Source organism: Schistocerca nitens, chromosome 5, assembly GCF_023898315.1.
Source record: "Schistocerca nitens isolate TAMUIC-IGC-003100 chromosome 5, iqSchNite1.1, whole genome shotgun sequence".
Classification (NCBI taxonomy): Eukaryota; Metazoa; Arthropoda; class Insecta; order Orthoptera; family Acrididae; genus Schistocerca; species Schistocerca nitens.
The window spans coordinates 637,391,921-637,419,856 of NC_064618.1; positions in this window are offsets into that span (position 1 = coordinate 637,391,921).

The window sequence follows — 27,936 nt, forward strand, 5'->3', positions numbered from 1 at the left end:
CCTGGGAACTGTTTTTTTCCTAAAGTGGGAAGACATCCTTTTGTGGGTGAATTGTTGGCAAAAGCCAGTCAGACGTATGCCGTTGGTCTAAGCGTTTCGGTATGTTGAATTTATACCAATGATTTTTCTACAAGTTTTTTCTGTTCCAAATAGGAAGTTGAAGTCTCCCATTAGTATTTTCACGTCATCTTGGTGAATTTTGCTCATAGTATTTTCGAGTGTGTTCCAGAATTTTTCGACATTTTTGGTGTTTTTCTTATTTTCGATGTATATTTTTTACTCGGGCTCTGAATGAGCATAGTCATAAGTCGATTGTTGATGGGTGTGATTTCTTTGACAGAGGTGATGATAGATCTGTGTTCGAGAAAAGCAATGTTGAAGATTGGTACGCATTTCACTACATTTTGTTGTATTTTGCTCTTGAAGATGCAATGGTTTCCGTAATGCTAGGTTTCACAGTCAGTTAGTCGTGGTTCGTGAAGAGCAAGGATGAGAATTTTTTGTTGGTCGATTTCTTTTGTGAGATTATTTAGTTTTCATGCTTGGATCAATGTATCGATGTTTAGTTATAAAAAAAAGTTCTTATGTGTGTGAAATCTTATGGGACTTTACTGCTAAGGTCATCAGTCCCTACGCTTACACACTACTTAACCTAAATTATCCTAAGGACAAACACACACACCCATGCCTGAGGGAGGACACGAACCTCTGCCGGGACCAGCCGAACAGTCCATGACTGTTGCGCCTTTGACCGCTCGGCTAATCCCGCGCGGCGTGTAGTTTGCAAATGCATGTTTTCTGCTAGTAGGGAAATTTACAAGAGATCTTCAATATACTCTGCCGTGCTAACTTGGATTCCCCAGAACCAGAAATTCCAACTGCCGCCTGTCGACAGCTGGGTTGTGTACCGCCTGGGGTAAAGTTGACTTTGCTTGCACAGTTCATGTTTGCTTGTGTTTCATTGGTTTGGCTGGGTGATTCGAGGACCGGACAGGACCAGAGGGCGTTGAAGTCTTTGGAAGCAAATATTTTCAGCCGTGTTCATTGAGCTAACAGACGGTGACGAGAGTAGCGGTAGTTTTCTCTCAGACGTGTCTGGATTTTTAGTTCAACGGATTGAGTAGCCGTTCAGGATTGTGTTAGTATTTGGTTCACCCCAAGTATTTGATTTCCTCGGTACCACTCATATGGGGGAGGGTTTCCCCTATCGGCCCCACGGGATTTTTATCATTATTTCTTTCTTGTCTCAGACGTTATGTCTGGTTAAAAATGGAAAGTGACGCGGACCTTGATCAAGCGTTACTTCCTATTAACTGTACGGTATGTGTTATATTGCATTTAGGAACTTTCGGGTAATTGAACATGTATCAATAATTACGGATTTCTGTAGTTGTATATATATGTTTGGATGTAGCTGTATTGCATTGATGTACTGGTGGATATTGTGTGGTATGACTCCTGTAGTTGATAGTATAATTGGTATGATGTCAACTTTATCCTGATGCCACATGTCTTTGACTTCCTCAGCCAGTTGGATGTATTTTTCAATTTTTTCTCCTGTTTTCTTCTGTATATTTGTTGTATTGGGTATGGATATTTCGATTAGTTGTGTTAATTTCTTCTTTTTATTGGTGAGTATGATGTCAGGTTTGTTATGTGGTGTTGTTTTATCTGTTATAATGGTTCTGTTCCAGTATAATTTGAATTCATCATTCTCCAGTACATTTTGTGGTGCATACTTGTATGTAGGAACGTGTTGTTTTAAAAGTTTATGTTGTACGGCAAGCTGTTGATGTATTATTTTTGCGACATTGTCATGTCTTCTGGGGTATTCTGTATTTGCTAGTATTGTACATCCGCTTGTGATGTGATCTACTGTTTCTATTTGTTGTTTACAAAGTCTGCATTTATCTGTTTTGGTATTGGGATCTTTAATAATATGCTTGCTGTAATACCTGGTGTTTATTGTTTGATCCTGTATTGCAATCATGAATCCTTCTGTCTCACTGTATATATTGCCTTTTCTTAGCCATGTGTTGGATGCGTCTTGATCGATGTGTGGCTGTGTTAAATGATACGGGTGCTTGCCATGTAGTGTTTTCTTTTTCCAATTTATTTTCTTCGTGTCTGTTGATGTTATGTGATCTAAAGGGTTGTAGAAGTGGTTATGAAATTGCAGTGGTGTAGCCGATGTATTTATATGAGTGATTGCCTTGTGTATTTTGCTAGTTTCTGCTCGTTCTAGAAAGAATTTTCTTAAATTGTCTACCTGTCCATAATGTAGGTTTTTTATGTCGATAAATCCCCTTCCTCCTTCCTTTCTGCTTAATGTGAATCTTTCTGTTGCTGAATGTATGTGATGTATTCTATGTTTGTGGCATTGTGATCGTGTAAGTGTATTGAGTGCTTCTAGGTCTTTGTTACTCCATTTCACTACTCCAAATGAGTAGGTCAATATTGGTATGGCATAAGTATTTATAGCTTATGTCTTGTTTCTTGCTGTCAATTCTGTTTTCAGTATTTTTGTTAGTCTTTGTCTATATTTTTCTTTTAGTTCTTCTTTAATATTTGTATTATCTATTCCTATTTTTTGTCTGTATCCTAGATATTTATACACATCCGTTTTTTCCATCGCTTCTATGCAGTCGCTGTGGTTATCCAACATGTAATCTTCTTGTTTAGTGTGTTTTCCCTTGACTATGCTATTTTTCTTACATTTGTCTGTTCCAAAAGCCATACTTATATCATTGCTGAATACTTCTGTTATCTTTAGTAATTGGTTGAGTTGTTGATTTGTTGCTGCCAGTAGTTTTAGATCATCCATGTATAGCAAATGTGTGATTTTGTGTGGGTATGTTCCAGTAATATTGTATCCATAATTTGCATTATTTAGCATGTTGGATAGTGGGTTCAGAGCAAGGCAGAACCAGAAAGGACTTAATGAGTCTCCTTGGTATATTCCACGCTTAATCTGTATTGGCTGTGATGTGATATTATTTGAATTTGTTTGGATTTTAAGTGTGGTTTTCCAATTTTTCATTACTATGTTTAGGAACTGTATCAATTTAGGATCTACTTTGTATATTTCCAATATTTGTAGTAACCATGAGTGGGGTACACTATCAAAAGCTTTTTGGTAATCAATGTATGCGTAGTGTAGCGACCTTTGTTTAGTTTTAGCTTGATATGTCACCTGTGCATCTATTATCAGTTGCTCTTTACATCCTCGTGCTCCTTTGCAACAGCCTTTTTGTTCTTCATTTATAATTTTGTTCTGTGTTGTATGTGTCATTAATTTCTGTGTAATGACTGAAGTTAATATTTTGTATATTGTTGGTAGGCATGTTATGGGGCGATATTTAGCTGGGTTCGCTGTGTCTGCTTGATCTTTAGGTTTCAGATAAGTTATTCCATGTGTAAGTGTATCAGGGAATGTGTATGGGTCTGCAATGTAACTGTTAAATAATTTAGTTAGATGTGAATGTGTTGAGGTGAACTTCTTTAACCAGAAATTTGCTATTTTATCATTTCCAGGTGCTTTCCAGTTGTGAGTAGAATTAATTGCTTGGGTGACTTCATGTTGCAAAATTATCACTTCATTCATTTGTGGTATCATCTTGTATGTGTCTGTTTCTGCTTGTATCCACCGTGCATGCCTGTTATGTTGTACCGGGTTTGACCATATGTTGCTCCAGAAGTGTTCCATGTCTGTTATGTTTGGTGGATTGGCTATTTTAATGTGTGTGTTATCTATTGTCTGGTAAAATTTCTTTTGGTTTGTGTTGAATGTTTGGTTTTGTTTCCTTCTACTTTCACTTTTTTTGTATCTGCTGACTCGTTTGGCTAATGCTTGTAATTTCCGCTTCTTTTCGTCTAATTGCTCTGTCGCTTCTTGTTGTGAGATTTTACCTAACCTTTTTCGTTTTTTTTCCGAGATTTCAATTCTTATAAATTGTGTTAGCTGTCCGATGTCTTTTTTCAGTTTTTCTATTTTGATCTGTAGCCTGTGTTGCCATGCTGGTTTTGTGGGTTTCTTCTGTGTGTTGGTTGGTTCTGATCTCTGCCTAGTGTGTATATTTAGTGTAGTGAGTGCTCCTATATAAACCAGTAGTTGTAACTCTTTCATAGTTGTGTTTTCATTTATTTTGTTGTGTATGATTGTGTTGATAGTTTTTATTGTTGTTTCAACTTATGGGTTATTTGGTGGTCTATGCAAGAATGGTCTAATGTCTGTATTTGTGTCTTTGTATTCTATATATGTTAGCTGAAATTTTTCTTCTATATCTAATATCTGTGTCACTTCGTGTTCTATTTGTGCTTGTTCTGGTGGCTGTCTTAAGATTTCGTTTTCCTCTGATTGTTTAATTGGTGCGTGTTGTTCTTTGTTTGTTTGCTCTGGGATGTTTGAGTCCATTCCTGTATTTTCTTCGTCTGATTGCACATTATTTTGTTCCAGTATTTGTTGTACTTGTTGTTTGATGTTTTCTAATTCTGACTGGGGTATCCTGTTATTTTTGATTATTACACGGATCTGATCAGCTAGTCGTTGTTCTGTTAAAAATTTTAATTCTGGGTATCTGGTAATAAATGTTGTGTATACTTGTGATCTGTATCCAGTTGTGTTGGTTCCTAGGTTTGTTGCTTGGTAATAACAGAACATGAGGTGTCGATTAACTTCATCTGACCATCTCATCCTCTGTCTTTGTTTTCCTTCTAGGGTGGTTGCAGGAAGCATATCCTGCAAAACACCTCTATTTGGATTTAAATCATTTTCCAGTTGGCTAGCAGTGTCGTTACCATTGTGGGCGGGCATAGGGTTCAAGCGTCGTCCCCGACCATGACGGCGCTTGTCCGAGGCTTCTTTAGTTCTGTCCTGATCCAAATAATCACACTAAAAGGGGGGTTAGCCCTATTAGTGGTTTGTTCTTTTCGTCGCCTTTTACGACTGGCAGAACATACCGGAGGCCTATTCTTTTCCCGGGCCTCCACGAGGATTATTATTATTATTCTTTACTTTCTCAGACGTTAAGTCTGGTTAAAAATGGAAAGTGACGCGGACCTTGATTAAGCGTCACTTCCTTTTAACTGTATGGTATGTGTTATGCATTTAGCAACTTTCGGGTAATTGAACATGTATCAATAATTACGGATTTCTGTAGTTGTATATATAAGTTTGGATGTAGCTGTATTGCATTGATGTACTGGTGGATATTGTGTGGTATGACTCCTGTAGTTGATAGTATAATTGGTATGATGTCAACTTTATCCTGATGCCACATATCTTTGACTTCCTCAGCCAGTTGGATGTATTTTTCAATTTTTTCTCCTGTTTTCTTCTGTATATTTGTTGTATTGGGTATGGATATTTCGATTAGTTGTGTTAATTTCTTCTTTTTATTGGTGAGTATGATGTCAGGTTTGTTATGTGGTGTTGTTTTATCTGTTATAATGGTTCTGTTCCAGTATAATTTGAATTCATCATTCTGCAGTACACTTTGTGGTGCATACTTGTATGTGGGAACGTGTTGTTTTATAAGTTTATGTTGTAAGGCAAGCTGTTGATGTATTATTTTTGCTACATTGTCATGTCTTCTGGGGTATTCTGTATTTGCTAGTATTGTACATCCGCTTGTGATGTGATCTACTGTTTCTATTTGTTGTTTGCAAAGTCTGCATTTATCTGTTGTGGTATTGGGATCTTTAATTATATGCTTGCTGTAATATCTGGTGTTTATTGTTTGATCCTGTATTGCAATCATGAATCCTTCCGTCTCACTGTATATATTGCCTTTTCTTAGCCATGTGTTGGATGCGTCTTGATCGATGTGTGGCTGTGTTAAATGATACGGGTGCTTGCCATGTAGTGTTTTCTTTTTCCAATTTATTTTCTTCGTGTCTGTTGATGTTATGTGATCTAAAGGGTTGTAGAAGTGGTTATGAAATTGCAGTGGTGTAGCCGATGTATTTATATGAGTGATTGCTTTGTGTATTTTGCTAGTTTCTGCTCGTTCTAGAAAGAATTTTCTTAAATTGTCTACCTGTCCATAATGTAGGTTTTTTATGTCGATAAATCCCCTTCCTCCTTCCTTTCTGCTTAATGTGAATCTTTCTGTTGCTGAATGTATGTGATGTATTCTATGTTTGTGGCATTGTGATCATGTAAGTGTATTGAGTGCTTCTAGGTCTGTGTTACTCCATTTCACTATTCCAAATGAGTAGGTCAATATTGTTATGGCATAAGTATTTATAGCTTTTGTCTTGTTTCTTGCTGTCAATTCTGTTTTCAGTATTTTTGTTAGTCTTTGTCTATATTTTTCTTTTAGTTCTTCTTTAATATCTGTATTATCTATTCCTATTTTTTGTCTGTATCCTAGATATTTATAGGCATCTGTTTTTTCCATCGCTTCTATGCAGTCGCTGTGGTTATCCAGTATGTAATCTTCTTGTTTAGTGTGTTTTCCCTTGACTATGCTATTTTTCTTACATTTGTCTGTTCCAAAAGCCATACTTATATCATTGCTGAATACTTCTGTTATCTTTAGTAATTGGTTGAGTTGTTGATTTGTTGCTGCCAGTAGATTTAGATCATCCATGTATAGCAAATGTGTGATTTTGTGTGGGTATGTTCCAGTAATATTGTATCCATAATTTGTATTATTTAGCATGTTGGATAGTGGGTTCAGGGCAAGGCAGAGCCAGAAAGGACTTAACGAGTCTCCTTGGTATATTCCACGCTTAATCTGTATTGGCTGTGATGTGATATTATTTGAATTTGTTTGGATTTTAAGTGTGGTTTTCCAATTTTTCATTACTATGTTTAGGAACTGTATCAATTTAGGATCTACTTTGTATATTTCCAATATTTGTAGTAACCATGAGTGGGGTACACTATCAAAAGCTTTTTGGTAATCAATGTATGCGTAGTGTAGCGACCTTTGTTTAGTTTTAGCTTGATATGTCACCTGTGCATCTATTATCAGTTGCTCTTTACATCCTCGTGCTCCTTTGCAGCAGCCTTTTTGTTCTTCATTTATAATTTTGTTCTGTGTTGTATGTGTCATTAATTTCTGTGTAATGACTGAAGTTAATATTTTGTATATTGTTGGTAGGCATGTTATGGGGCGATATTTAGCTGGGTTCGCTGTGTCTGCTTGATCTTTAGGTTTCAGATAAGTTATTCCATGTGTAAGTGTATCAGGGAATGTGTATGGGTCTGCAATGTAACTGTTAAATAATTTAGTTAGATGTGAATGTGTTGAGGTGAACTTCTTTAGCCAGAAATTTGCTATTTTATCATTTCCAGGGGCTTTCCAATTGTGAGTAGAATTAATTGCTTGGGTGACTTCATGTTGCAAAATTATCACTTCAGGCATTTGTGGTAACATCTTGTATGTGTCTGTTTCTGCTTGTATCCACCGTGCATGCCTGTTATGTTGTATCGGGTTTGCTCCAGAAGTGTTCCATGTCTGTTATGTTTGGTGGATTGTCTATTTTAATGTGTGTTATCTATTGTCTGGTAAAATTTCTTTTGGTTTGTGTTGAATGTTTGGTTTTGTTTCCTTCTATTTTCACTTTTCTTGTATCTTCTAAGTCGTTTGGCCAATGCTTGTAATTTCTGTTTCTTTTCATCTAATTGCTCTGTCGCTTCTTGTTGTGAGATTTTACCTAACCTTTTTCGTTTTTTTCTGACATTTCATTTCTTATAAATTGTGTTAGATGTCCAATGTCCTTTCTCAGTTTTTCTATTCTGATCTGTAGCCTGTGTTGCCATGCTGGTTTTGTGGGTTTCTTCTGTGTGTTGGTTGGTTCTGATCTCTGCCTAGTGTGTATATTTAGTGTAGTGAGTGCTCCTATATAAACCAGTAGTTGTAACTCTTCCATAGTTGTGTTTTCATTTATTTTGTTGTGTATGATTGTGTTGATAGTTTTTATTGTTGTTTCGACTTGTGGTTTATTTGGCGGTCTTTGCAAGAATGGTCTAATGTCTGTATTTGTGTCTTTGTATTTTATATATGTCAGCTGAAATTTTTCTTCTATATCTAACATGTGTGTCACTTCGTGTTCTATTTGTGCTTATTATTATTATTATTATTATTATTATTGTCATTATGTCATCAGCAAATCCGATATGGTGCATCTTCCCATCACTGAAATAGATGTGCATTGTTCGATTCAGTATTTCCATCACATAAATATGGGTTATAATTACGTTACATTGCTGCTAATAGACATATTTCTTACTTTTTCTTAGGCAGTTGCTACCTGTCTAACATTTTGCGTGGTGTCTGTTTGTTCTAAGTCGTGTCTCCCTACCACTTTCGCGCAACGACGCTCTGAGCGTGTTTTTTAGGGAATTGACTAGTTTGAACCTGGGACCTGTTGCTGGTAAGGTGACTCCAGACCACACATGACATGTAGACTTCAGAAGAATTCAGTGAGACTAGCGATGATATAATCAAATCCTTAATGATTTCAGCGTCAGCTCCACTGCACTCCCTGTAAAAGAATCTTAATACTAACTAAATTTAGTGTCGGTTACTTTTCGTGGTAGGGCAATGTTTTTAACGTTTGCAACGTAGCAGAGACGCGAAAAAGTCTCACGCTAAAACTTGCGGGTGGTGTGGCACTTTTAGTGTTATCGTAAGATCTATACTGATCTTCTGGAGGGCTCTAGCTTTTAACATGGGCTGGGGGGTGGTCCTGTCAGTTAGCTGGCGACGTGGGTGTCCGTCCCTTATCGTAGTGCCTTCTAGCTTAACACGGTTCTGCTCTCGGCTTCTGTTCTCGTTTCTCCCCTCGGAACTGCGTCTGTCTCACGGTGGGAAGGCATGACATGCATTTAGTCATTCTTGTGTTAGTCTGTGGAATTCCATTTGCTCAATCGTTACTCATATTACTTTGGTTAATTTAATGTCACGATTTATTCGGAACTATGTGACATACTACTGGATTTGCTTATCATGTCAGGGTTTTAATGGAAGGTGTTGCATATGCCTGACACCTTACAACTGTTACTCCATCATAGGAATTTACGTACGCAGCATTGTTGCAATACAGACGTTCAGATTATCCGATTTCTGTAATTTCATTTCGATACCAGATCGTTCTAATCGGGTTCAGCAAGTCAGGCTTAATATGTATATACGAATACGACTCTCATCATTTGATAGACTGGGTAAACCACATTCTTAATCGCACGGTTGAATCTAGATCACTTATTTATGACAGAGCCTGAATTCTTAAACACTGTGGAAAATAATAATACAATGTGCTTATTACTAATATGTTATTTAAATATAAATATATGAACGAACGAGATAACAGTTTATTTACAGTAGCAGAGCCCCATCCATCATAGCAGAGCAGTGCGAGATTGGTTTCAGGGCCAAGAGAGGATAAAGCTGTTGCCGTTTGTTCCACGATCACCGAACATCAACCACATAGAGAATATGTGGGCAGAGGTAACAAGGTCATTGCCATGTGGATCTACAAATGCTAGAGACCTTTGGACGAATATAGAAAACGTATGGTGGGAAGTAAACCATCACGCTACACTGTCGACGACTTAATGAAATCAATGCCCCTACGCCTTCGAGAAATCTTACGTAATGATCGTGGGTGGGTTGGTTACTAAAAGTATACTCGTCCACAAAACCCATGTGGACAATTATCTGATAGACGGTCAAGCTTTGCTTTGTCGCAGCTCTTTAGGCACAAGTCCATTTACTTTCAGTCTCCTCCTTACAATTCTTGCAAAGCAAGGTAATTGAAAAATCTCATCCACTCGACGCCAACTGAGGAACTGACTGGTGCATGTATTGTTCAACACACAGTAGTTGTCACTCTCACAGGAATCAATGACTGTTTGTGTGTGTGTGTGTGTTTTCGTTTCGTGTTCACGCACAATCTGAACCAATACTATTAATATTAGAGAGACAACCGACAGTAAATATTGCATCAAATATGACTGTAAAGTATTTTAATGCGATGGAAAGTTACAAACTGAATTTTTACCCAACCCGCGACCTGCATATTAGTTACGTTAAGTAAGATGTATTAACTCCATAGTATCGTTAGCAGAGACAGTGCGCTCTTGTTGTCGAGGCTCGCGACAAGTGCAGCGATTAGCAGTGCCCAATGCCGCCGCGATTTGTTTATGTTGGCTGAGCGTGGACACTGCAGCAGACGCTTCGCCATAAACAGAAAGAAGGAAATCACCTTGGCTCTGACTGCAGTGAGCGGATATCACTGCCTGCGTGTTCTTACAGTAACCAACGTGAGACTCTACTCACAGGTGCCATGGAGCAATTGCAACGGGTATCATGTCATTAGTCATCAGATTATTCACCAGTGATGAAATGTCCACTCTATTTGAATCCCAAGAAAATAGGAACCTTCTCAGAAAGGAATGTGAGGTGATATCAAAATTTATCCAACATACAAAAATTAAATGCAGGGCTTTCATGCATGCAGTAGTAGCACACAAGGACATATTATGTCTTGGAAGCGTATATTTCATTTCCTCTTCTCATAGTAACGCCCTTGTTTTAGTATGAAGTAAGAAAATAAACACGAAAAACTAAAGTTCCTGAGAAGCATATCAGTCATTTCCTCTTCTCATATCATAACTTTTGGTCCACAGCTCGTGGTCGTGCGGTAGCGTTCTCGCTTCCCACGCCCGGGTTCCTGGGTTCGATTCCCGGCGGGGCCAGGGATTTTCTCTACCTCGTGATGACTGGGTGTTGTATGATGTCATTAGGCTAGTTAGGTTTAAGTAGTTCTAAGTTCTAGGGGACTGATGACCACAGATGTTAAGTCCCATAGTGCTCAGAGCCATTTGAACCATCATAACTTTTTTTTAGTATGAAGTAAAAAAATAAACAGTTTAAGGTTGTGAAGCATAATGTGACACCAGACTCGTATCGTAGGCGCTATCGGAAACACAAAAAGTAGGGTTGGATGCTGTTGAAGTCCCGTTACACTGATGGCAAGACAAATGTTCGCAAATCACCTCTATTGCCTCAAAAAACAATTGCATCTTAAATATCGAATGACCGACGTCCACACTGTCACAGTGCGTTGAAATACAGTTAAGACGGCAGATTAATATTTGTGACCGACTGGGCTTCGAACCTGGACCTCCTGCTTACTAGACAGACATGCTGATCACTGCACTATTATTTTTTTTAAAAAAGTTTGAGAAGACTTTCAGCACCAGGTAGGCGGAGGCAAAGAGGGCAGGGGTCGAAGATCCGAGGCCTGGCCACAATGCCTCCCCCATACCTGTCACTGAGCAGCTGCATTATTCCCATGTATTCCATGTTTGCACCCAAATATTCCATTAAATTGTGGAACAAAATTGAAGTAGTAATTAAGTTAAAATAAATTATAGATTGCCAGCTCCGATTGCGTGCGCTCCTTGTAGAACATCACTTATGACAGTGAAAAGGTGACGGAAAAATACATAACAAACATTCATTCAGAAATATATTCACAATTTAAGTTATTTTGCACTGGATGCGTATGAGGTCTGTAAGGAAGCCATATATTTTTCAACAAATGAAAAAAAATTCGGAGCCGGAGGGGTTTTGCCAAATTAGAACATTTCTGATTTTAGAACCAACGTAAAAGAATATTCTAGGAATAAAAAAGTGAAATAATAGTATTCTGCTTCTAATCAAAGAAACTGTCCACCTCTTCATAGCCCACATAAAGGAATAGATAAAAGAATTTGAAACCATTCCATATATTTGTTATTCTTCTTCAAAGAAAAATGTTCTTCTGCAATAGAAAACATGTACTCTTCTAAGTTGTGTTTGTTACGACGTAAAACACAAACTGTCCCAGAAGCCACGAATAACTGTTATTCTTTGCGGCCGGATAAAATTTGCAGTCGCGCTGTAAAGCTTCAGTTATCGGTATATGACTTTCTGCGGTTCTGTTGATAGTGCTAATTTCTTCCTAGTCCATTTCCAAATTCTGATTCTATTTTCATATAAGAAGATGTGCGCTACAGTTTCTACAAGCCGACATTTGTCGCAGTATGGAGATGGTCTCAATTTGATTTTCCATAGTCGTTCCGCTGAGGGTATGGTTTCGTTTACAACGTTTCTCCATACGGCACTGACTCTAGTTGGTAGAATTTTATTGTTGATATTTTTCCAGACGTTCCTCCTGTTTTTTGTAGGTTAATTTACCGGAATTGGTTTGTGAAGACGATGTCTGTTAACATAATCGTAGACGGTTCTAGTGTTGTTTTGTGCTGGTGGAAGTCTTATATAGCTCTAATCGCCATAGTACTTTCGGACGTAATCTAGGCTGGCATGCTACAGTAACAGGAGCGTTCCTATCCCCAGGATCTAACGAGAGGAACAGAAGTTTCGTGATGCCTGTCTTAGTGGCATGTATTAGTTTAAAAGCACGTCTTTAATTCCAAGTCCTCCGTTTAGCCTCTGCAAAGACGCCGTGTCGAGGGATAGTTTGAAGATATTTTGTTTCCATACATACCAAGAGGCTACAGCTAATATTTTATGTGCAGTGACCTGCAGTATCGGTAAGACTGCTGCGACATGATATATTTTGCTAAGTATTTATAAAGTGAACTTTCTGCAGTCGGTCTAACAATCGCATGTTCAAAAATGGTTCAAATGGCTGTGAGCACTATGGGACTCAACTGGTGAGGTCATTAGTCCCCTAGAACTTAGAACTAGTTAAACCTAACTAACCTGCCGGCCGCGGTGGTCTCGCGGTTCTAGGCGCGCAGTCCGGAACCGTGGGACTGCTACGGTCGCAGGTTCGAATCCTGCCTCGGGCATGGATGTGTGTGATGTCCTTAGGTTAGTTAGGTTTAAGTAGTTCTAAGTTCTAGGGGACTGATAACCACAGCAGTTGAGTCCCATAGTGCTCAGAGCCATTTTGAACCTAACTAACCTAAGGACATCACAAACATACATGCCCGAGGCAGGATTCGAACCTGCGACCGTAGCGGTCTTGCGGTTCCAGACTGCAGCGCCTTTAACCGCATGGCCACTTCGGCCGGCAACAATCGCATGTCATGGTCCTTCAACAAGGTTCCGATGACATTAAGTTTCCGCTCCCAATTGTTGGTGGCCATACGCTTGGGATTCGCCCTTAACCTCAAGCCGACTTGGAGTCTCTCTTCAGTTACATCTAGCCAGTGCGCACCTGTTGCACTATTGTAAGAACCGAGGTGCAGGTTCATTTGGCTACAAGAATGCGTATGTTCCTCCAGCATGACGGGGCTCCTGCACATTCTTGTCGTCAGGTGACACATTATCCAAACCTAACATTTCCCGGAAGGTGGATCATTAGATATGGGCACTTTTCTTGGCCTTCAAGGTCCTCGGACCTTATCTCTTTGAATTTTTGCCTGCGGGGATGGTTAAAGGCGAAGTCTACAAATAAAAAGTAAACCCAAGAGCCGATTTGATCGTTCGGGTTATGAATAGTGCAGCCCTCATAAAAGAACGCAAAGACGACCTCAGTAGAGCTACACGTTGTGTTATCAAGAGAAGTCAAATGTGCATTGAAGTTCGTTGGTGAATTTTTCAAAAACAACTTTGAATGTCCTCATTTGCCTTTGCTTTGAGTTTGTTAGCGTTACGTACTAACAGTTGTATCTCTCTACTCAATAAAAAGTGGACGCATTTATATGGAATTTTTTTCGTCTGTACTACCACCTGCTAAAATATCTACTATTCCTCCTGAAACACCCTGTCTATGGATATATGTGTGGTGTATGTTCTTTCGGACATGTCCGAAAGAAAACGCCTCATGGCATTCTGCAACGACCTTCGATCTAAATGCAGGGGCTGATACAGATTTCAGAGCTGCTTGGCTGTCTGAATAAAAATAGATGCTACGATTTTTGTAGGGTCTACTCTAATTTTCCTCCGTGCACATGCTGACAGAAAAAAAACGTGTAATACTGTGGCCATCTTCCCTAAAGAGATTCTAGGCAGTACACCAGACCTGGTACTTTCATCTGTTTTCGACCTGTCAGCAAACCACTATATTATGTCTCCTGCACGGTGTTGTGATTCGTTTTTCCACTGCTCCCTGCTTCCAAACGTTACATGTGAAAGTTTATTGAAACAGCTAGAAGTTGTTGTGTAGTTAGTCGGTATTTCCCCAGCCATCGCCTTACTGATTTGGGATTCCGTATATTCTAACTACATCCAGTTACTTCCAATTTTTAGCCTTTATGTCCCTGCCGCTGCCTCCATTTTAAGCCACAGGTGTAAGGCGGGCATGTCTAGCATAATATCCATTCCAAGAGTGGATGTCCTGCTAATTCCATCTGTTTGTGAAAGCAGGCCAGTCTCTGCACTTTGCCAGACTCCCTAGCAGCCACCTTCTGTTCGACTTTGTTCCTATTATAGGCCAATAAATTATCATTGTTCTTTTTGCAGGGATGTATATCCAGTACGTACTGGGTTTACACGCCAGTGTACCCTACAGCAGCTTCTAGTGCTTATAAGATTATCTTTCGCAGTGGAAAATATTCCTTATGTGAGGTGTTCATAATAGTTTTCCATCAAGGGCGACCTCTAGATACACTAAGTTTCATCGAGAAACATAATTTTTCAGTATGTGTGCTGGACATGCTTCCCCATACATTATACTACACCAATTTTCATGGGGCTCGTCTTTAAATACTTTTTCACAATGTTCAGTGCACATAGGTTTAACAGTACTAGCAAATTTTCTAAGTCTTACTGTGAATAGATCGTCTACTTATTCTTTTCAAGAGCAGCCTCCCGCATTCAGCTCATCTATGAGTTCATTCACCTCTAGGTTCTTCATCTCTAACCATTTACTCGAAGGTCGTATTACTCGACATCCAGGAAGAGACAGAGAGCATCCAGAAAGGGTAGTGCTTTCTCCACCTCCCCAACAAGTTGGTGAAGTGTTACTTCACATGATTTGCTTCGCATGTATTATGAAAATGTGGCATTTCATAGATAAAATTATGTATTCACAACAACAAAATATATGTCGGCAGAAAACAAAAACGTGGCATTATGAATTTGGCAGTACCTCAAGGTTTTCGCTTTGACACTAAGGGTTATTAAAAGAAGCAAGACGAATTTTGCTAGAGCGTTGTCTTACGATTTCCTCATTGAATTTGTATCTGCCTGCTTGTAGCTCTGCTACAAAACAATTAAAAATCTAGCTTTCGGCAGGGCTCGAAAGCCGAACAGAGGCAGCATGCACATGACAGGTAAGCACGTTACCGCGGAGCTAGCGAATAGGCGCGGTGTCTGCCACTTACTTATTGACACAGTAAGCGTTATGGCAGATAAACCGCAACATAAGAGGCGACAGTAGTTGTATTTCCCATGTGGAACGACTTTCGTGAACTCAAAAGGATTAAGTGGTATCCTTATGTCACATCTCAAGCGAAAATCACTCAGTATTAAATTGAAATGAAACGATAACATCAAGTGAATTTAGCAGGATAGTTCTGTGCCATCAAGGAAGTAACTCGTCGGTCACAGAGTTGCCAAACATATTCTTCGCTGTTGCCAAGTTTAAGTTATACCGCCAGGAAGGATACCAGCTGATGTGTTCTGTGAGTGACCTCGGTAGTGACTATAGCTTCGTTTCAAAGTTGCGGGTGGCAAGGGCCGCAAGATCCTGTAACTAGGTTTAGGGGCTAGAGTGCAATTACTTGTAATACATCGATGCACTGAATGCAAACTAAATGTCATAAATTAATAACTGCGGCAATTATTTGTGTTTTACAGACTTAATCGGACCGAAACCTTGAAAGCGTATTCACCAGACGCGATTCACAGTTTTGGAGCTTCTCCAGTGGTAGAGGTGGCGATGTATATTTGCTGTACAATATTGTTATTCAGATCACTGTCATTGGCACATTCACCAGAAGACAGGTTCAAAAATGGCTCTGAGCGCTATGGGACTTAACATCTATGGTCATCAGTCCCCCAGAACTTAGAACTACTTAAACCTAACTAACTTAAGGACATCACACAACACCCAGTCATCACGTGGCAGAAAAAATCCCTGACCCCGCCGGGAATCGAACCCGGGAACCCGGGCGCCAGAAGGCAGGCATGGCCTGGCTTATTGTTGTCAGCTTTCCTGACGGATATTCTGCCTTTGTTCGAAATCTGAAGACTTAGGGTGAATTCGAACATTCCATATGGCGAAAATTTGATGTTTCCATTCTTCCAGCTCTAACATTCAAATAACAGTTACAATAAGCGGCAGAAAAGCGCCTGTGAACTAACAGTTAATAATGTAATCATAATTACTGGAATCTGACAAATTCCATCTGTCATCTGATAATTGTGAAAAACTACTTTTTTCATCTTCACAGCACCACAGTATGAACTCAAGGTTTTCATAGGATACCTATACTTAATTTCGTTGTGATCGTTTTCAGTGACAGTACGGGAGGAGCAAAACCATCTGACTTGAAACATACTTTTCCAGCGGTATTTGAATCATTGGCTACAGTTGCAGTAGCACGTCCAGTGATGTATCATCCAGTGAGGTATCAAGAATTTGAGCAACCACTCATTGCTATAGTATAGGCTAGGGCACAGAGAAGCAGGTTTCCTACAGAGTAAACGATGAGAGAATCTGTCGCTGTCACTTCTTAAACAGGAATTGTTCATAAAATTACAACTATATCTAGTGAAATGAGTAGGTTGATGCAGCTCCAGTCCGGCACTATCACTGAGTTGTGAAACATTTTCCGAATAGCACTTAAGATAAAAATGTGTATGTGTGTGTGTGTGTGTGTGTGTGTGTGTGTGTGTGTTTCCGAAAGAACAGACACTACGAATCGAAATAGACAGCCTTGTTAATCAATTAAAGATTGAAGGACAGATGTCGAGGCTGTCATGCGCATTAAAATGGAACAACGGCGCTAAATGAAAATTTGTGCCTGACCAGGTTCGAACCCGGATTCGTAGTGTCTTTTCTTTCGGACATTCCCGAAAGAACAGACACCACACACACATCCATATACAAGGGGTTATATGGCATTTTTTCTGCAATTTGTCTATACCACTACCTCCTACAATATTTACTATTCCTCCTCAAACATCTTGTATAATTATTTGGGTCTCGAAGGGTCATCGAAAGTTTTCAGTGCTAGACGCACAACATCGTCCGAACCCTAGCGGGAATACAGTGTGGCCGCGAGCGAGTAAAATAAAGGTATATATGGGTGCAAACATGGAATACATGGGAATAATGCAGCTGCTCAGTGACAGGTATGGGGGAGGCATTGTGGCCAGGCCTCGGATCTTCGACCCCTGCCCTCTTTGCCTCCGCCTACCTGGTGCTGAAAGTCTTCTCAAACTTTTTTAAAAAAAATAATAGTGCAGTGATCAGCATGTCTGTCTAGTAAGCAGGAGGTCCAGGTTCGAAGCCCAGTCGGTCACAAATATTAATCTGCCGTCTTAACTGTATTTCAACGCACTGTGACAGTGTGGACGTCGGTCATTCGATATTTAAGATGCAATTGTTTTTTGAGGCAATAGAGGTGATTTGCGAACATTTGTCTTGCCATCAGTGTAACGGGACTTCAACAGCATCCAACACTACTTTTTGCGTTTCCGATAGCGCCTACGATACGAGTCTGGTGTCATATTATGCTTCACAACCCTAAACTGTTTTTTTTTTTTACTTCATACTAAAACAAAAGTTATTATATGAGAAGAGGAAATGACTAATATGCTTCTCAGGAACTTTAGTTTTTCGTGTTTTTTTCTAACTTCATACTAAAACAAGGGCGTTACTATGAGAAGAGGAAATGAAATATACGCTTCCAAGACATAATATGTCCTTGTGTGCTACTACTGCATACATGAAAACCCTGCATTTATTTTTGTATGTTGGATAAATTTTGATATCACCTCACATTCCTTTGTGAGAAGGTTCCTATTTTCTTGGGATTCAAATAGAGTGGACATTTCATCACTGGTGAATAATCTGATGACTAATGACACGATACCCGTTGCAATTGCTCCATGGCACCTGTGAGTAGAGTCTCACGTTGGTTACTGTAAGAACACGCAGGCAGTGATATCCGCTCACTGCAGTCAGAGCCAAGGTGATTTCTTTCTGTTTATGGCGAAGCGTCTGCTGCAGTGTCCACGCTCAGCCAACATAAACAAATCGCGGCGGCATTGGGCACTGCTAATCGCTGCACTTGTCGCGAGCCTCGACAACAAGAGCTCACTGTCTCTGCTAACGATACTATGGAGTTAATACATCTTACTTAACGTAATGTAATATGCAGGTCGCGGGCTGGGTAAAAATTCAGTTTGTAACTTTCCATCGCATTAAAATACTTTACAGTCATATTTGATGCAATATTTACTGTCGGTTGTCTCTCTAATATTAATAGTATTGGTTCAGATTGTGCGTGAACACGAAACGAAAACACACACACACACACACACACACACACACACACACACACACACACAAACAGTCATTGATTCCTGTGAGGGTGACAACTACTGTGTTGAACAACACATGCACCAGCCAATTCCTGAGTTGGCGTCGAGTGGATGAGATTTTTCAATTACCTTGCTTTGCAAGAATTGTAAGGAGGAGACTGAAAGTAAATGGACTTGTATCCAAACAGCTGCGACAAAGCACAGCTTGATCGACTATCAGATAATTGTCCTCATGGGTTTTGTGGACGAGTATACTTTTAGTAACCAACCCACCCACGATCACTACGTAAGATTTCTCGAAGGCGTAGGGGCATTGATTTCATTAAGTCGTCGACAGTGTAGCGTGATGGTTTACTTCCCACCATACGTTTTCTATATTCGTCCAAAGGTCTCTTGCATTTGTAGATCCACATGGCAATGACCTTTTTACCTCTGCCCACATATTCTCTATCTGCTTGATGTACGGTGATCGTGGAACAAACGGCGACAGCTTTATCCTCTCTTGGCCCTGAAACCAATCTCGCACTGCTCTGCTATGATGGATGGGGCTCTGCTCCTGTAATTAAACTGTTATCTCGTTCGTTGATATATTTATATTTAAATAACATATGCATTTGCAAACTACACGCCGCGCGGGATTAGCCGAGCGGTCAAAGGCGCAGCAGTCATGGACTGTTCGGCTGGTGCCGCGGAGGTTCGTGTCCTCCCTCAGGCATGGGTGTGTGTGTGTTTGTCCTTAGGATAATTTAGGTTAAGTAGTGTGTAAGCTTAGGGACTGATGACCTTAGCAGTTAAGTCCCATAAGATTTTACACACATAAGAACTTTTTTGTTATAACTAAACATCGATACATAGATCCAAGCATGAAAACTAAATAATCTCACAAAAGAAATCGACCAACAAAAAATTCTCATCCTTGCTGTTCACGAACCACGACTAACTGACAGTGAAACCTAGCATTACGGAAACCATTGCATCTTCAAGAGCAAAATACAACAAAATGTAGTGAAAGGCGTAACTCTGTCAAAGAAATCACACCCGTCAACAATCGACTTATGACTATGCTCATTCAGAGCCCGAGTAAAAATATACATCGAAAATAAGAAAAACACCAAAAATGTCGAAAAATTCTGGAACACACTCGAAAATACTATGAGCAAAAGTCACCAAGATGACGTGAAAATAGTAATGGGAGACTTCAACTCTCTTTTTGGAACAGAAAAAAACTGTAGAAAAACCATTGGTACAAATTCAACATACCGAAACGCTTAGACCAACGGCACACGTCTGACTGACTTTTGCCAACAATTCAACCACAAAAGGATGTCTTCCCACTTTAGGAAAAACAGTTCCCAGGCAACATGCTTCAATACCAGGTGCAAGCTGCTTTCGTTCGCCTTTTGAGACTCGCTGAAAGCCAGATTTTTAATTCTTTCGTAGCTGAGCTACAAGCAGGCAGATACAAACCCAATAAGGGAATCGTAAGATAACGCTCGAGCAAAATTCGTCTTGCTACTTATAGTAACCCTTAGTGTCAGAGCGAAAACCTTACGGTACTGCCAATTTCGTAATGCCACTTTTGTTTTCTGCCGACATATTTTTTGTTGTTGTGAATACATAATTTAATCTATGAAATGCCAAATTTTCATAATACTTGCGAATGATACAGGAAATGAAGTAAATACAGATATTTTCACAGTCAAAATCGGTAATATCCTACTAATTCGTGTTAAAATAGGCTCAATCGTCTTACAGACACCTAATGCAAATGCATAAAAAAATTAATCAGCAGGTTAATTTTCTTGCACGATATCTACAACAATCTGACTATGCTAAAGTTGTTTGCAAATTCAACGCCTGTAGGAAACCGCTGGTTCTAACAATGTCATTAAATCAGTGTAGTTTTAAGACTATTTTCGTCTAGAAATCAATTGCCTTGACGGTTGATCGCTATAGAGCGGGAAAGGTAAAATTTTACGAATATATGACGAGAGGGACAAGTGCCTGAGAGACGACTTTCCTATCAATCTCCTGGATAGTTTTGTTTCTCAGATCAACAGAGTGAGTTATCATGCAGTAGCACAGGTGATGTAGTTTTGTCGGTCTATTTTCTTACACTGCGACCGAAAGATGTCTCAATTGTTAGCAACAAATTCCAGCTGTGTTGCACACACCCCTTGGGGCAGAATTCGTAGTCCAAAACGCACTTATGGAGCTATCAAATGTAAAATATTATGTTCACACTACTCTTTGCTCTAGTCTACGTCTTTTGGTGGGGCTCAGCCTTTCATTTCTTCTTAGGAAGGTAACGATAAAGGCATGATAACACGTCACCAGTAACAGTACTGCAAAGGAATGCTCAATGAGCGACCTGTTGACGTTCAATAATAGTCACTCCGTTGATTTTTGTTGTTTCGCATTAGAGCATGTAGTACTCCTACACTAGAGTTCTGAACTTTGCCTGTTGAATGCATATGTCACATGATGGTAAAATGGTAATCTGTCACATATATCAGTAGTCGACACTTCCTTAATGTGGAAAATCATTCACGCCAGAACTATCTTTGTTGAAACAAGAATACCTTTTTCTGGCGTATTTTTTCCAAAAGCACTCGCTCCACCCACAGTTCAAATCTTTCTAGCTGCCTCCTCTACATTCACCCCTCTGTTATACCAAAAGTAAACGTTGTGTTGCAGATGTTACACCTTTTTCCACTTGCGACTCAATTTTACAATGCTTAACTGTCCCCTTCAGGGACTCACACCTAGTGAGTACATGGCTGGCGACCACGGGGTCCCGAGCTGAGTACTGGCATTGCTTCCACTTACTTATGCCAGGCTCCTCACTTTTATCTTTCCTATTTGGCCACCCTCGGCCAACTCTTGTTCTTTTCCGACCCTGACGCTATTAGGTTTCGAGGGCTATGGGTCTTCCATTTCCAACCTATACTTCTACTGAGCCGAATATCTCCCGGGATAAGGAGATTACCTTCTATCAAGTGCCAACGGCCTTCTAGGAGGGCGGATGAGCGACTAGAAGGAAGGGCCATCTCTTGCCCTTGGGGTGGGAAACTGCTCCTAAAGGCGGAGGAGCCACAAGGTGGCCAACGGCATAGAATGGAGAAGGCAACGGGAAACCACTCCATTAAAGACCCGGGCGGGTATCCCAAGTATCAACAGCTTATGATGGAAAGCTCTTTGGTTAAATTATCCGGAGGTAAAATAGTCCCCCATTCGGATCTCCGGGCGGGGACAACTAAAGAGATACCAAAATCCAAAAGCATTAATGTAAGAAGGATAGCAACATGGAACGTCAACTCTCTTCTTAAATGTGGTAAACTGGAAAACTTGAAAATGGAAATGAAACGAATGGATATTGATGTACTGGGAGTCTCAGAAATGAGATGGCCAAACGCTGGCGACTTTTGGTCAGGAGATTACAGAATCATACACACTGGAACAGCACAAAACAGTCCCGGGGTTGCAGGAGTGGGAATTATCCTCAGTAAAGAGATGGGGTTAAGAGTAAAAGGATTTGTTCAACATAGTGAGAGGATATTTTATGTCCGATTGGAAACTAAACCAAGAGACACAATCATAATCCAAGTATACATGCCAACTACGAGGCACGAGGATGATGAAATCGACATGATGTATGACCACCTTGAAGAAGTAATTGGCAGAATTAAAGGAGCTGAAAACCTTGTCGTCATGGGAGATATGAATGCCGTTGTTGGGGAAGGTAAAGAAGAGGATGTGGCAGGGAATTTTGGATTAGGATTAAGAAATGAAAGAGGGGATAAACTTGTAGAATTCTGCCAAAGAAATAAACTTTGCATTACAAATACCTTCTTTAATCATCATCCAAGATGAAGATATACTTGGAAAATGCCTGGTGACATTAACAGATACCAAATTGACTTCATATTAGTGAAGCAAAGATTTAAAAACCAAGTTAAGGACAGCAGATCATATCCAGGCTGTGATGTGGAAAGTGACCACATACTCGTTATGATGACGACTGAACTAAAATTCAAGAACATTAAAAGAAGAAGTACATGTAAATGGGATTTGACAAACCTGAAAAACGAAAATACACTGAAGCACTATCAACTAGAAACAGACAAGAAAACAAATACACAGGGCTGCAATGACATCCAAAGCAGCTGGGAAAAAACAAAAACTGGTATTTTAGAAGCAGCAGAAGAAGTAATAGGAAAAGAAAGGACAGAGAAAAGGAAGGAATTGATCACTAATGACCTACTAAATATGATGGAAGAAAGAAGGAAATTAAAAAATTCTGTGAAGAAGGAAGACCAAGAGAAATACAAGAGTCTGAAAATCAGAATCAACAGAGAGGCAAAACAAGCAAGAGAACAATACCTTGATGATCTCTGTATTTCAGTTGAGGACAACATGAGCAAGGGAAATATCGACAAGGCCTATAAATGTGTGAGACATTGCTTTGGAGACAGAAGAAACAAATGTAGGGCTGTGATGGATGAAAATGGCAATATGTTGGATGACGATGATGAAGTTGCAAGAAGATGGAAACAATATATAGGAAAACTGTACAGTGGACCAGACCTGTCTGAAAACATCATGGAAGAAGAAACAGAAGTAGATGCACACAACATAGGTGAACCTATATTAAAGGTAGAGTTTGAACTAGCTCTGAAAAAATTGAAAAACAACAAATCGCCTGGTATAGACAATATCCCAGCCGAACTTCTGAAATCTGGAGGAGCAAAACTGAATCAGGAGTTGTATAATCTTGTTTTCAACATGTACGAGCAGGGTAAAACTCCTACAGACTTTGAGAAAAACATTATGTTCCCCATTCCAAAGAAGGCAAATGCTACAAGATGTAAAAATTATAGGACACTCAGCCTAGGTACTCACGCCTCTAAAATATTAACCTCAATCATCCTAAAACGCATAGAACAAAAAGTCGAAGCTACACTCTCTGAAGACCAGTTTGGATTCCGGAAAGATAGAGGAACCAGAGAAGCAATATTTGCTCTAAAACTAATAATAGAGAAACGACTAGATAAGAACCTGAAAACATACATAGCTTTCATAGTTGTAGAGAAAGCCTTTGATAATGTTAAATGGGATAAGATGTTTGAGGTACTCAAAAAAGTAGGAATAGACCATAAAGATAGAAAAATGATATGGAACCTGTACAAAAACGAGACAGCAGTTATCCGTGGACGGACAAAACAAGAAGAGGTGCAGATACGGAAAGGTGTCTGGCAAGGTTGCGCACTATCCCCTGTTATCTTTAACGTATACATTGAAGAGGCGCTGAAAAAAGTAAGGGAAAATTCACAGACAGGTGTAGTAATTCATGGCCAACGAATAGATATGATAAGATATGCTGATGATATAGCTGTCCTGGCTGAGAGTGAAGAAGATCTTGTAGTCCTGCTGAATAGAATGGATAAAGTTATAGGTGAAGAATATAATATGAGGATTAATAAAGCAAAAACAAAAGTAATGGCATGCGACAAAGAAGATCAAGTGAAAGTCCAAGTTCATGTAGGCAATGAACTGCTTGAACAAGTTGATAAATTTACTTATCTGGGCAGTAATATTACCAGGGATGGAAGGAGCAAGGCAGAAGTGAGAAGTAGAATAGCTCAAGCAAAGGCTGCTTTTAACAAGAAGAAAAACATATTAACATCTAAGAGCATCAGCCTTGAAACCAGGAAAAGAGTTTTGAAATCATGTGTGTGGAGTGTGGCATGCTATGGGTGTGAAACATGGACTCTCGGGACAGAGGAACAGCAGAAGCTAAATTCTTTTGAAATGTGGTGCTATAGACGCATGCTCAAAATAAAATGGATCGACAAGGTCACAAACGAAGTGGTTCTGGAAAGAGCAGGTGAGAAGAGAAGCTTCTGGAGTTTCATTGTTAAAAGAAGAGTGCAATTTACAGGCCATCTATTAAGACATAAAGGACTCCTGAACACAATCATAGAGGGATATGTCGAGGGAAAAAGACCAAGAGGAAGACCACGACTGAGGTACATGGATCAAATCGTGAAAGATGTGGGATGTAACACCTATAAAGAAATGAAGAGAAAAGCTGAAAGACGCACAGAATGGAGACAAGCTGCCATTGTAGCTGTTGCAAACCAATCCTTGGATTGACCACTACAGAAGAAGAAGAAGAACTGTAGTTCATGATTTTCAAGTATGCAAAATCCAATGCTTAACTGCAAGATGATAACTAGAACTTCAAATTCGAAAATGACAGTTGATACATACACTGACAGCGTGGCGCCGCCTTCACATGGGCGGCGCCGGATTTCAGGCGGCGGGTGGCGTCTGGCCGGTGGCCGGTAGCCGCTGCAGCTCGAGGAAACGAGCTGTCCTGCAGAATTGTTTCTGGAATACTTGTTATTGCGGGTGGTTAGAATGTTAAGCCAATTGTCTTCGATGTTCAATGAGACTCATAACTTTAGACCGAAATCTGGTAAAAAAAAAAATAAAAAAAAAAATAAATAAAAAGCTGTTCGACGCGAACTTGTGACTTTAAGTTCAGAGTGCAACGACGATTTCCGGAGGACCACGGGCTCACTCCATCCATATCAACTCGGAAGTAGACAACACTTCCTCCTAACACTTCCGCATCTTACAGTGTTGCCAGATTGTGCAGATGGCCGGACTTAGAGTTGTCAGGGGCGGTCAGTTTGCGAGGTGCCGGGGCTAGCAGTGTATTTAACACTAAATTCTTCTAGAATCTACATATCTAAATGATGCTGTAAGCCCCCCCTATTCTAACTCCGACTTCTGCTGTTGCACATGGATTAAAAAGAAACGCGAACTGACTGTAATCGACCCTGCAAGTGGAGTACAAAAGAGTTTGGCACCTGCAATAATTTAATTTGATAAATAAGTTAAATAAAGGAAAGTTTCATTAACGTACTGAGATATGATAGGGTTGCTCTACCGATTAACAGAATGAAAATTCTGTCCAAAATAACAATATGATTTATTATAACTCAAAATAATAAACAAAAACACATGAAACATTTACAATACATCACATTGGCTCAAACTGGATACTCAAATAAATGCTGTGAAGGTGAAGTTGCCCCTAAATTAGATTGTGACATTTATGACGAAGTGGTATGTGCAGCCAATTCCTTGCAACTCAAGTCTTACGAGAGACACACAGCCAACCCAACATTAATTGCTGCTACAGTAGTGAGAATTCAGACAATGAACACCCAAGAAAGAACAAAGTTAGTAAAAGACGAACAGGTGCGCTCTGCTTAGCTCTGATTATCACCTAGGAAAATCCCTATCTGCCAGTGCTGCGGACATACATTACCAAACTGTATTCTTAACTCCAAGAACATGATCTGGCGTACCGGAGGCGATGGCTGGTTGCTTCGACGTCCCGTCGTGGTGATGATAATGTCGCGAGTATAGCCCGAAACTAATTATCCTGGTCTGGTCGTTCCAGACTAAAGACTTCCTAGCAATACAAATGCGCCTCTGAGGGAGACAAAGAAGGCTCGCCACACAATCACTGACGGTACAGTGATTGATTTTAACAAGCGAAGTCACACTGTAACTCTGATACAGTCAACTTTAGCCAATACTGTTCAAGACAGACAACATAGGCCGCTTGTACGCAGAACGCTCAATTGCCAACTGTACTCGGAATGTTACGTTGAAGTCGAAACTTCAGCAACCTCGTTAAACAGTTACAATCAAATAAAAGTATATTAGACAGCCAACGGAAGGCAGGCTGTCCAGAGCAGCGAGAGCTCAGTCTTGTAACCTACTCCGACCGAAAGGCGAGAGCTGACTCCCCACAAGAGCACCCATACAAACCGAACACAGAACATTCCCGCCCCCACGACAGTGGCCGTGGTTAAACGTTCCAATCAGCAACTCGAAAACCGGTGGAAAATTCCACTCCATTGCCGGAGCACTACCATTCCACCAATGGAGATTCTTGGCGCCAATTTCTGCGCTGATTTGCTACGTCACGGAGCTATGCCCTGAGTAAGCCAATCACAGTTACTATTTTGCAGAAAGCGCTGGAATTTTCCCCCCACAACTGCCTGGGTACACAAATCATTCCCATGCCTCGCTGGTAGCCCGCCAAAAAGTGTTTTCGCTAAGTTTCTGCGAAGTAACGGAACATCTAGCCCAGCCACTACTTGAGGCCCCTGCGGGCGTGTCTTTTGACAATGTCGGTGTCTGGAAAGCATTCACTCAACTCCCTCACACCCGTTGGCTTAACCCTTTCAAGATCAGCGGAGCCCGCCTGTCACCGGACCACCCGGGTGACGAGAGACGCTGCGTGGGAAGTCCGCGTGTGAAGGAATAGCGACTTTTCACCACATGCAATTAGAGAGGAAAATCGTAAGATAGAAATATGAGAGGGGGCTCATGCCACCTCTCAAGTTTTATTGGCCACCTTAAGTGAACGACTCGGACTTAGTCTCTGTGGCGGCCGGCCGGCGGTCAGTTTTTATGTCTACGACTGTACAGTATCTTGAAAGGAGGATATATGATGAACATCGACAAAAGAAAAACGAGGATTATGGAATGTAGTCGAATTAAATCAAGTGATGTTGAGGGAATTAGATAAGCAAATGAGACACTTCCTATTTGGGAAGCAAAATAACTGATGATCGAAGTAGGGAAAATATAAAATGTAGACTGGCGATGGCTAGGAAAGCTTTTCTGAAGAAGAGAAATTTGTTAACATTGAGTATAGATTTAAGTGTCAGGAAGTCCCGTCTGAAAGTATTGGTATGGAGTGTAGCCATGTACGGAAGTGAAACATGGACGATAAATAGTTTAGACAAGAAGAGAATAGAATGTAAATAAGTTATACACAACTGCAACCAGTCACTTTTTTTCGATAATAATGATTTATTACATGAACCGGTTTTCGAACCCTTTCAGGTTCATCATCAGATGATTTCGGGTGGATCCGGAAAGTTACATCATTACTGGTAGTAGCATAATGCTGGGTGCTGGTTCTATGGCAGAAAGATGGGTCACACTTTAATGTATCGCCATGACTATAGCTTATCTGTCGATATGGATGTAAATTTAGTTTTTACTTACTGCGACAGTATAGGCGGCTATTTTCGTATCCGTCTGCCTCCATTTTGATGTCCAGAATACTTTCACACGAACTATATTAGTTCACACTTTAACAGCGCCAAGAATCTCCATTGGTGGAATGGTAGTGCTCCGGCAATGGAGTGGAATTTTCCGCCGGTTTTCGAGTTGCTGATTGGAACGTTTAACCACGGCTTTACAACTGTTGCTTATAACAAAGATCTTGACAGAGAGATATGGTATAAGCCAACTTCGTACAGAGATGTAATTTGTTGTTCTTTACATGTGTTAAAGTCGATATAAGGGCAAGTTTTTTTATCAGAATGGCGATAACATGAAAGCACTAGATAAAATAATAATAAATTACTACAAG